The following is a 4,586-nucleotide window of genomic DNA, read 5'->3' on the forward strand; positions in this document are numbered from 1 at the left end:
TAATGATTGAGGACATAAAATTGTTACAATTTTGTACTTCAATATTCTCTTTTGTACTTTGCTTATAATCTAAGTTAGTGATTAATTAAAGTTGAAAATATGATGAGTCCTCGATTTGATTTTAAGAAAGAATCTGCGATGTCTCCATTCTTTCTTTCTCTCATTCGCAAGAGACAAATACGTAGACACATACATAGAGAGACAAAAGAGTGAGTGATAATGTCGACATTGTAGATTTTTTTCGTAACAAAGTTCAAGGATATGGGAGTAATTGTGAATATGTAAGAAAACCGAAGAGAGTGACAAAAATAATTGTGAGACAGCGTATTTATTTTTAATACAAATTTTGTAGTATGAATGAATTATTTTGACACTCTATGATGTACATCAAAGAATAAACAAAGCCGCCACGTGGCCGGCTGGCCTCACTCTGTTTTTTTAGAGTTAGAAATATTTTATACCATGAATATATAAATGATCTCTTTGATTCTACAATTTTCTTATACTCTTTTGTACTTTTCATATATTGTGTTGTTAATAGCTTCCAATGGCGGCCAAGCCTACTGAAGAATGGCGCAACTCAAGTCCGGTTAAAATTGATGATGGTGGTTTGTCGTCTGACCAGAGCACCTCGTATGAGGAGGAGGTGGTAACACCGCCTAAGGAGAAGGCATACCGTACCGTAGAAGTGATGGCACTCGGCAGCAGGTCAAAGTGATGGCACTCGGCACCCAGATTTGCCGAGTGTTTTGGCCAAAACACTCGGCAAAGGTCCTGTTTGCCGAGTGTTTTAGCCAAAACACTCAGCAAAGCTTTCATATATTCAATTTTATTTTTGTTTTTAGTTTCAGCTCCAGCAAATCAAACATCTCACATATCACACATATCGCTCAAATATCACATATATCACACAAATGTCTCAAATATCACATATATCACCAAATAAGTCCACATATCACACATATAGTACACATATATCATCACCAGTCCACAAATCAAGCCAAGTCCACCACCAAGCTCACAAGTATCACCAAACAAGTCCATAACAAATCACATACTCTGTAGCATGCAAACTGATACTCTAGATGTACATGCATACAGATCAGGCAACAGAAATCCATCTCACAAGACATTTCCAGCAATTACATCGATATAAGATCCGGCAAAGCATCTTGCTGGCTACCGCGACCTTGGCTTCCTCCTTCCAGCTGGCTACCGTGACCTCTACTTTCTCCTTCCCTTGGAGTATTGCCATAGTAGTTGATGGTGACGACGGGGTTGTCGTGGTTGGTGCTGGAGAAGCAGCTGACATGGGTTGCACAGTTGCTACAGGGCAGACACCCACCTAACCAGCTAATCATCTTGGAGAACTTCTTCCGTAATGTCATAGGATTTGGTGAGAACTTTGACATAAGAGTGGTGTATTAGTGAAATAGTATTGGTAAAGAGAAATGAATTTGAAGGCATAAAATGTACCTATGCAAAGCTTGGGACGTCGAAATTGCCTCTGGAGGGAAGTCTTGCAATCTGCCAAACTGTCTCTTGACACGGTGCGGCAAGTGCATCTCGACTACAAAGAAAAAAATCAAAGGCCCGCAAGTCCTCCACAGTTCGGCATCACGTGTGCAAATATCACTCAGTTCCAACTCGTCCAGCTCGGCTCTACTGTACGGTGTCCAGAAGATCTACATACCATGTATGCATTAGAAATCATGTAGACAGAAGCATTTATTTACCGAACGGTATGAAGGTTATAACCTGATTTTGAGTGAGGCAGTCTAGGTCGTCCATGTAACGCATGTAGCGGCGTGCAGGATCCCCTCTTACAGCTCCCACATTCTTCCAACAGTAAGCAACGGTGGGCCTAGACTCCTCATCATGGTGTGGCCACGGCTGCAAAAGGAGGAAAATTATGGTTATCCAAAAATCATTTAATGTCCCGCCAACGAAAAGTGAGATTGCAACGCTAATTAATACCTCTAGTTCGCCTCGGTATGGCCGGCCTACTGGAAAGCACTCCCAAATCCAGATTTGCAGGGGGTATGCACAACCTCCTAGGTTTGAATCATTAGCAATCAGCCGATATGCGTCACAAAGCTGCCGGTACATCCAAGCTAAAGTTGCCGACCCCCAACTATACTGAGCAATGTTCTCCCACTGCTGGCTAATAATTGGAAGTATCATCCATGAAATCGTGTTTCCCGAACCATCAGGAAACAGAAAACCTCCAAACATGTGCCACAACCATACGCGAGCATACCGCTCTACAGCCTCCTACGGTGCTCCTTGAGGACAATAGTTAAAATTATGCCTGAACCAAGCCGAGCTAACCCCTGAGGTCTTCCTATCCTTGATCCCCTCAGGTGGTTCTGGAGGCCGAATCCCAATCAGTGCTTCTACAATATCTCTCCAACCATCAGTCTGTATAATGCCGGTCACTGCAATTCCCTCTAAAGGCAGCCCAAGAATCATCGTCACATCTTGCAAAGTGATGCTGACCTCCCCGCAAGGTAAATGAAAAGAATGTGTCTCCGGCCTCCAACGGTCCACAAAAGTAGTTAGCAGAGGCGCATCCATCGCTGGGAGGCCCGCACACACCACTCGAGTAAGAGGAAGCATCCCAGCCCGGTGAAGGTACGGCACATACCGCTCATCCCACCGAAGGGGGGAGTGGGTATGTGCACGGAGGGGCGCCAACACCTAATATGGGAACAAATGAGTCGTTACAGGCAGCTAAAAAGTTAAATTGAACTATTGAGAAACAGTAACACTAACCTCGGCATGGTCAACTAGGACGTGTGCTCGGTGCTTGGAGTCGTAGAACGTCTCCAGTAGTGGGAACGTGGGGTGCGCCATCCTGCAATGATGAATCAGAACTTGATGAGTATAAGACAAAAATAAAGACCAAGACAAACCCAACTAATAATGATAAGCAAAACACTATATGTATATATTAATATTTGTGCTAAGCACAAACTACTGTACCTCTCTCCGTGTGATATGACTAGTCCTCTTTCTAACACTTGTTGTGGACGTTCTTTTTCGTTTAGATTTTTTTTCTTCTTACACTTGCACTGAGAACAAAATCTATGGCACTTGGAGCAACAATTCTGGCTCCTGTCCTCATCGAAATCACCGATGCCATAGTCCGCACTAGCCCGACCTTGCGACTCGTCCATGTCACCTTTGAGCCTTTTCTTCCGCCTCCTTCCTTTTTTAGGTTTCAATAGCGACGCATCCGGCACGTACTCTACTCCCTTGTACTCGGGCCATTGGGACGGATCGAGATAAGACACAAAACTGGACTCCCATATGTTGATTGTGTTCGACCGAGCGTAGTACGGGCTCAAATAAGTGGGGCTTTTGAAACAAAAACCGCAGGCCCTACATGCCGTTATTAGGTGCGAGCATGGAAGGTGTAACAATTGTGGAGTCATGCAAGTACAGTCTCCAGATCTGAGGTCCACTTTGTAATGGCGTCCTCCATGACTCTCACCTCCTGTATTTGTACCACCTGCTCCTCTAACACCATAAATCATTCTTTCAGGCCCGTAAGGCACTGCAAGTTGGTTCACCGATCTATTCTCGGCATCCCCAAGGTGTTCATGCGCTATTAGTCCCCACTGTTGACCCTTGTCCAACAAACTCCGAGCTTTCCCCCATCTATCGACGAAGTACTCGTTCAACTTTTCGAAAGAGAACTCTACAATGCCAGCAACAGGTCTTGATCGAATACCTTTGAATATATTGTTCACTGACTCAGCGTTGTTTGTGGTCATGATACCGTACCGCCACCCCCCGTCATCATAAGCAAGAGCCCATTTGTCCTTGTCCACCATTTCACCTTTCAACCACTCCTTGGCCCTCTCATTCACGTCCTTTTCTAAATCAGCAAGTTTTCTTTAAAAGCTTTCTCCGTGCGCACTGAACACAACAACTTTAGTTTCCCAATTAGTTCTTTCTTTTTCTGACGCCTCCACATATTTGCTGCAAAGTGTCGCATGCACCACCTATGCACAAGAGGTGGAAATCCATCCATGTGCTCTTTAACACAGTTTAGGAGACCATGGTGCCGGTCAGATATCATACAAACTTGCCTCGAGGGACCCAACACATACAGCCGCACCAGTTTCATAAACCAAGACCAGCTGTCGTTGTTTTCTCTTTCGGTCAAAGCAAATGCTAGAGGGACTAGTTGCCTATCAGGGTCCACGGCAACGGCCATCATTTGTGCCCCCTTATATTTACCCGTCAGGAATGTGGCGTCCACGAGAATCACAGGTCGGCAATGCTGAAATGCTTCAGCACATAGGGGAAAACACCAGAACACCCTTTGTAAAACATGCTTGTACACTTCGTTATTAGGGAGCATCATGTTTCCCGTGTACGTGAACCATCTTATGCCTGGATTGAAGAGAGACATGCCCGTCAACACCCTGGGCACCCTGGCATATGACTCTAACCAATCTCCCCACAACAGAGCTATAGCATGTTGCTTTGCACGCCACACTTTGGAGTACTTCACCCGGTAAGAACTTAAAGCGAAAATAGACTCCATAAGCGATGGAACTGAGGTGTCGCTGTCC

The 4,586-nt window shown here is 44.8% G+C and overlaps 1 long non-coding RNA gene across 1 annotated transcript; it reads right to left on the bottom strand.

The window, feature by feature from the left end:
- Positions 1–1,589: 1,589 nt before the first annotated feature.
- LOC120659056 lies at positions 1,590–2,012 on the bottom strand. The gene is made up of 3 exons (XR_005668915.1): positions 1,978–2,012; positions 1,759–1,893; positions 1,590–1,685 (listed from the first exon to the last, which is right to left on the bottom strand). It is a non-coding gene; the product is annotated as an uncharacterized LOC120659056 (long non-coding RNA).
- Positions 2,013–4,586: the final 2,574 nt, after the last annotated feature.

The sequence above is a fragment of the Panicum virgatum genome, chromosome 2N, assembly GCF_016808335.1.
Source record: "Panicum virgatum strain AP13 chromosome 2N, P.virgatum_v5, whole genome shotgun sequence".
NCBI classification, from domain to species: domain Eukaryota; kingdom Viridiplantae; phylum Streptophyta; class Magnoliopsida; order Poales; family Poaceae; genus Panicum; species Panicum virgatum.